The sequence below is a fragment of the Athene noctua genome, chromosome 1, assembly GCF_965140245.1.
Source record: "Athene noctua chromosome 1, bAthNoc1.hap1.1, whole genome shotgun sequence".
NCBI lineage: Eukaryota > Metazoa > Chordata > Aves > Strigiformes > Strigidae > Athene > Athene noctua.
The window spans coordinates 93941770-93949282 of NC_134037.1; positions in this window are offsets into that span (position 1 = coordinate 93941770).

Sequence of the window (7513 nt, forward strand, 5' to 3'; positions counted from 1 at the left end):
CTGTGAGTGCTGCAGCCTCACATTGTAATGGTAAGGGAGCACTGTCCTGTGCAGGTGTGGAGCACTGTCCTGATGGCCTTGTGCTGCCCTGCAACGTAATACAGATGGATAAGGTGTGAGTGAGTAAGATGCTAGTCCACTTGCAATGTAACTCTTGTGAAATGCCCGGGAAGGGGGTGGGGTAACCTGCACTATAATTTTTGCTACCAGGGTAGAGATAATATGTTATATTCACTGATGATTTGCAAACTCACATACCTTCCTCTGTCCATCATCCTTTGGAAGAGTTAATATCACCTCTTGGGGAGAAAAAAAAACATGTATGGGAATACAAACAATACTGAAAAGCAACCTCTGTCAAACTATAGATGTCAGAAGCTCTTTGACCTAAAGCTTAGTTCCAGAAAAAACACTTCTTTTTAGATGAGCAGAAAATAAACTGGAAATGATGAAACTGATCATATGTTTGAACTTTAATTTTGTTGATGGATGGCAGTTCTATGAGTAGCTGCCCCTACAGTTTTTGTTTTAAATCATCTGGGCTTTTAGTATTGACTTCTCTGTGAATTGGTGATGTCATAAAACCTATTACCCAATTCAGATTTTGCCAATTCCTCTTCAAAAGTAGTTTTATTTATGAATATCATGTTTGTAAGAAGGGGCATTTCTGGCATCTCAGGCATCTTAAGCCTTGGCTGTGTTTTGTCCTACTGGTGTAAATGAAGTTTTCCCAGAACTGACACTAGTGAAGTGTTGTCTCTAGCTGAAGCTGTTTGGACCAAAGTTCCTTCCTCCAAGGTTTGCCCTAAGAACTTGGTTTCGAAATGCTGAGAAGAAAAAGGAATTTGGGAAATTATAATTAGCAAGGAGGAGGTTGATGAGCTTGGCCAAGGATGAGGAAGGCTCACTCTCAAATTCTGTTCTCAAGAAACGCTGTAGGGACTGCATTTCGGTTCCAGAGTTGAGAAGTACTCCCCCAGGAGACTGAGAGCTGGAGAATTTAGGAACCTCCTAACAGCCTATTTGCTCTTGGTTTGACCTTTTATTAGTTGGAGTATTGCCCAGCCTTTCTTGGGGTGTGAAGGTGTGGCTCTGGGCAGACAGCCACCAAGGTGTGTGGGCATCTGTAGAGTCCAGAGACAGAAGGAATTTAAGAAAACTCCCCTGCTTTGAGCAACCCAATGTGTTCTCATGAAATTGCTCACTGAATTGTATTCAATATGGTCTAGTTAAGGTCCTGATGAAACTGAAATACTATCTTGTGTAAACTGTGATTCAAAAGAGTTATCAAATTTCCATTTATCCAAAAAAATTTGATGAAGTCCATCATTTTTTAAAAAATTGCCTGGTTTTGGAGTGTAGAGTGTATACCTCTAAAATACCTCTGAGATGGAAGCTTTACAATTGTATGTATGGCTTGTGGTTTACACATAAGATAATAATCTAGCATAAGTATGAAAATATTTAACTGACATCCAGTTGTAGATTTGATTGGAGCATCCTTTGGTTGGTGTTTATAGCCTGCACAGTTGAGTGGGCAGGATTTCCTGAAGGGATCTGACCCTGGGTCATTAGTGGAGGTGAGACTGGGATGATCACAAGTTACTTGCGGGAAAGGGGGTGGCAGGAGGAAATGATGCAAGGAGGTCTAGAGTCACCTGTGGGGAAGTGGTGTTTGGGGAAGGGGAGGTTCCCTACCTCAGACCCTAATTGCTGGGGAAAAGGCACAGGCATTGCTTTGGTGCATATACATTTCACACCTCTCTGGTACCCTGGGATGGGGAACCACAAATGGCTGGCTGGTAGCTGCTTCCCAGCTTGAGTGAGTCCCATTTTCAAAGAAAATTATTCCACACCGCTAGTTGTGGTTTGCTACCTTCCTCTTTGGTGCTGACAACTTCTGATAGTCGTGTGGGGCACCAATGCAAACCACAGCCTGCCACTGCTGGGACTTGGAGAGAGCCTTGTGCTCTTTTCTCTTTCTGTGACATGTTACATTTGTGGTATTTGGTCTTTGCTACAACTCTGAGGTGTGGTGTGAGGTGCCGGGAGGGACTTTGTGGCCCATGGCACACAGAATAATGATGCTTTGTGGGTTCCTCTGGACTGAAGTCCCATTAGCTTGTCATTGCAGAGGACTGCACATGCTGACTGTCCAACTTCTGTGTCCTTCTAATACCGTACTCATTTGATGTGTCACCAATATGATCTTGATTTGATTGTTATATAGGTTTATTTATTGTTGAAGTCGACATTGCTATCGGCCACTTGATTTGCAGAAGAGGGATAGGCATGCTTGTGTTTAGTTTAGTTTTTGTTTGGTAGTTACCAAAATGTTGAAATCTGAGACCAAGTCATACCTCCTTCAGCAAGCAACATGTGTCCAGCACCTGGGACAAACATTGAGTGATCAACCTCAAACAACAGAACAGCCTTTCTGAAATTAGCCTTTGGTTCTTAGACCCACAGCCATGAATAACACCCACTCCCTGTGCTCAGAGTGTAAAATATGAACTCCAGGACAAAATGATAATAAATGAGCCCAAGTGAATTCTCCCCTCCAGGAAATGATTTAATACATAAGGCTGCCCTATCAGATGCTTCTCTAGGGACTGTGACGTAAGTGTAAGGTGAAGCACTATCGCAATAACTGTGTATATTCCTACCAGCTCTATTATAACCGTAATATTCCTACCAGCTCTATTAGCTGGGGACATATAAGTCAGGGTCAAGACGCCTATACCCTTAGGCTGACATTACTTGTAGTTTCAGCAGGAAAAAAAGCTGTTTGAGTCTCTTGATCTCTCTGTAGATATTAAAACAATGCTGCTGATGGCTGAGGACCTGTCCTGTTACCTCCACTCATCACTGCCTCTGCTGCTGGATGCAAAAGGATCATGCCAAGATCCCGTGAGAGACAGGAAAATAGAGATGGGGAGTAAGGAAAGGGGAGCAACTCCTCATAACATGCTGTAATTGACTAAGGGAGAAGCACCTAGGGTACAAAATCAACCCAGAAGGACAGAGTGAGTGATGATGCTGCACGTTTGTGAGGATTTTTCTCTCCTTCCATGAGCTGAAGATCTTTGAACAAACTCCTGAGTGACAGAGGCAAGTGAAACTACCAGTGGGTGGTGCATGGGCATCTCTAATGCTTGCAAATACAAGCCTAGCACTGCCCTTGCCCGCTGCATGTATTCTATTTATACCACAGCAGAGGGAGCGTTGGCAAATCTTAGAGGACCAACCTTTTGTTATACCTACAGCTGCTCCCTTCCCTGTTACTGCAACTGACACAAAAATAATCACAATAAAAAGGATCGTGCGGTTAATTGATTCACTGTCTTGTGACCATGCTGCAGCTGACTCGGCCATAGCCTGGTTACTGCATCTTGTGTCCCTCTGATTTCTTACAGGGAAGGAAGCACCTGAAATACCTCAGGACATTTAGGATCCGTTCACCTGGCTTCTTCTCTCAACAGCTCACTCCATTCTGGCCTTTTTTCCACATCTGCTGGAAGGCCAGATCAAGACATTGATTTTCCTTGTGCTGTTCTCCAGGCTCAGCGCTGAGGGACTATATTTGAAATCAGAGAGTGAGCTGTGTGTTAAGAAATAGATCTGGCACTAAAATGTTTAAAATTACTCTTTGTTTCCCTGACTTCTCTCCTAATTTAGATTATCCAAATCCAGATTCCCCCTAGACTTGCCCACAAGATGGAATTCTAAGAAAATATTGTTTTGTTTCATTTGTTTTTTAACGTCCACATTTCTCACATTTCCTGTTCCAATTTCAAAGTGGGCCTGAGCTGCTCCACTAACATTGCTCTGGCTGTTATTTTGGGGATCTGAGAGAGGGGAGAAAAAATAAACAAAGTGCGGGAAATGTGTTTCTTGCATTTTCCCCTTGTCAGCCACAGGTTCTTTTACGCAAGTTGGTAAAGAGTTACTGACATTCCTTCCTCTCTTTTCAGGTCAAAGGGAGAGATTAGACAAAGGGTATTACTAACGTAGGTCAAGGTATTAAAAAATGGATGCCTAAATTTAGGCTCCTAGTTTTGTATTTTGAGCCCCGAAATAAAGACTTGATCTTATGCTCTTTGAAGTCATTGCCAAAGCTTCCACTGAATTCAATCTGCAAGATGAAGTCCTAAATTATGGTCAGGATCTTAAAAGTTCTCAGCGTCTCACAGCTCCAAATAAGTCATCACCCAGCCTGTTTGCAAATCACGCGTCTTCCCTTGAGTGTCTAAACATGGAGCTCGTGCTTTTAGGTACTCCATATTTAAAATCCTGCCTGTTGATACTGTCTTTCTTTCTGTCTCAGGAGCCATTGACATGGGAAAGATAACAAGGCTAATGAAGTGCAGCCAGGACACGCATTGATTTGCTTTTTTGGTGAGCAGTGCTCAGCACAAACACTGTGGATTCTATAGCGATGTCAGTATTTATTACGGTGTAACATTAACATGGAAGGCACATGAATGTCCTTGCTGGCGCCAGAATTCAGGCAAGTACATGACCATTTGCACAAACTTCACATACACCGCTCTCCTGGTAACAGGATGTTGGCAGGTGGGAAGATCACAGGATCCAGATGAAACATAAGACGAGATGAGCAATCCTGTAGTGGTAATTTTAGAAGCTGGGTTCTGTACATTATTTACAGTACATTGTAGGTTTAAGGGGATAAGGCTACCCCTTGCCACTTGCAGATTTAATCTTTTCTGTGAGATTTCTGTGTGTGACTTCCAGCAGTGAAGCAGCCAGAGGGATTTCGCCCATCCAGAGGAGTGTTAAAATTGCAAGTTATTTGCAGTAGGGCTACCTTCATTCATAAAACGCTCACCTAGTGTGTGATTGGGGGAGGCACCTAGGACCTTCTACCAAATAAAGAGAAAAAAGCACCAAGTGAGTTATCTGGTGTCTGGTCATCTGAAGTGCAGAGGCCTGGCATAAGGACGGAGCTGCTCACAGTGAACTGTGACAGGGTCGGAAGTGGTTCCCACCTTTGGGAACTTTAAATTGGCTTTACCTTCAGTTAGTGAAATATCCCCTCTTTTTCCAAGGTGGGGCTTGAAGTCTCCCTGTCTCTTGGAGGACATTTTTGGCAGTTGTCTTCTGAATATGGGAAACTCCGGCTATTTTGGATGGGTATTTGTTTCTTCAGAAACCCTTTGCAACAATTAGTTTAAAAAAAAAATGGAGAGAGCAAAGAAAAAGGGATTCTTTTGCAATGTTTGAACAATACCCACCACTCCTCTGTAGAAACGTGATCCCTGAGGGGAAAGGGATTATATTCTCCTCCAGGCTTTCGACTAAGCTGGATTTCTCCCCTCGCTCAGAAGGAAGGCCGTGGGCACCAGGGGTGCAGGGCGCGACCCCACAGCTGGGGCAGCGGCGGGGCCAGATGGGAACTGGAGACACTCCTTGCTCAGTCAGACCTTTCACTCATCTCCCAGCCTTCCACAGGATCAGTGTGACATGGGCGATATCCCCACATGCTGCACCAAGGGGTGATACAAAATCTTTAAAAAATAAACAAAGAGAAGAACAGGTCTAAGACCTACCAAAAGCAAAGATTGCTTTTTTTGTTTGTTTGTTTTGTGTGTTTCCCTCAGCCAGCAGGTGCCTCTATAGAGCCAACGCTTTGCCTGTATCAGTAGGAGCCTGTGGCACAGCACTAGAATACCTGCTTTCCAGTGATAATATGGCCTTTTCTTTCTTCCGTGTCTTTTTCCCATTTCCCTTACTCCAGCCCATGGTGAGCCCCAGGAATCTGCCAGTCTGGACTTCCACTCTATCCTTCATCGAAGGTCCTTAGAGGATGGTAGCAGGAGAGGGATTTATGTATGTTGACACACATGTATTGTCACTATATATCCCATATGAGGAAATTTTGCGTGTGACAGGAGTGAAGGAGCTCGTTTTGGGACTGCCTGTGGTCACCCTGGTGAGACAAAGCTGCCTTTTTTACCCTTCAAATACCTTCCCAGAATGCAGGGTGGGGTTTGTCTGGCAAAACCTTCACCCCTTCAGTACGACCCCCTTCTGCACACCGCGGCACAGCTCAGCCAAGCGCGGGCAAGCCCCGTGAGCCAAGGGGTGTTGGCGCTGGATTAAGAGAAATGAAACCCAATTGAGGGTGGACCCCCCGCCCCTTCACCCCTTTAGCCCGTGGGTGCTAAGAAATCGCTGTATCTGAAAGGCGGAGGCCTTAGGGGGGAACGGAGGATGGCTGTGGTCACCGTTTGTCCCCTGCTGCCCGCTCCCCCCGGATGGTTCTGCCGGACTTTGGAGCGATTCCTAAGGGCAAGGTGAATTTTGACCCGAACGTGCATCCACCGGCGGGGCAGAAAGGGTGGAGGAAGCGCGGCTGCCGGGGCGGTCGGGGGAAGGCAGAGCACGGTGGGCAGGCAGCCTGGGGCGAAACGTGCAAGCCGCGGGGGGCTGCAGTCCCGCGTGGGGCGGGCGGGGAGGTCGGCGGAGAGGCGCGCACGCCTCGGGGGGGGGTGGGTGGGGGAGGAGGAGGAGGGATCGCCGGGGAGGGTGGGACTTCGCCGGAGCGTCTCTCCCCGCGGCCGCGCCGAGCCGTTGCAGAGCGCCGGCGAGCGGGCGGTGGGGCGGGCGCTGGGCGGGGAGCGGGCGCTGCGCGGAGCCGCCGCTGGAGTGCGCGGAGCGCGGCCGCCGCCGCGCCGGGGGCCAGGAGCGCACGCCGCGCCGGCGGGGGACAGCGCGCCGCGGGAGCAGCCCTCCCCGGGCACCGGGACCTGCTGTTGGCTTGCCGCCTTGCTTTATCCTCTCGTTTAATTTATTTTTTCCCACCTATACTTTGATCCGTTGGGATTTTTTTTTTTTTTTCCTGCAGAGCCTCCCCCCGCCCCAGTTCCCTCCCTCTCTAGCCAGTTTGGATTTTTTTTATCTTACTATTCTGCTTTTTTTTTTTTTAAGCGGTGGACAGAGAGAGGGAGAGAGAGGCAGAGAGAGAGAAGGCAGGAGGAAAACGCTCTGTTCGTCCCCTCCGCCACCACCACCACCACCCCGACTTGCGGAGAGGGGTCGGGCCGAGGGGCGGCGGATCAGCCCCTTCTCCCTCGGGGAGGCGACCCCCGCCTCGGGGAGCCGCCGGAGGGGAGGCAGCCGCCGCGAAGAGGGGGCGCAGGAAAAGAGATGCATTGAAACTTTCCGCGCAAACTTTGGCGTGAGTGCGCGAAACCGAGCGAGCGCGGCGCGGTTGCCTGCCTGCCCCGGCGCGGATAGAGCGGCCGCGGCCGGGCGCCGCTGTGGAGCTCGGACTGCCCGGCGGCGGGGGCCGGGCGGCGGCGGCGGGGCGGCCGCGGAGCCTGCGCTCGGCCCGGCGGAGCGCCCACCGAAAGCAGCACCGGGGGCCGGCGGAGAGCCGGGCTTATGGAGCGGTGAAACAGGAGACCCCGAAGAGGAACCCCCCTTCCCCCGGAGCCCCTCGCAGCGCCCGGCCAGCGGCACCCCAGGAAGCGGCGGCGGCGGGCACGGA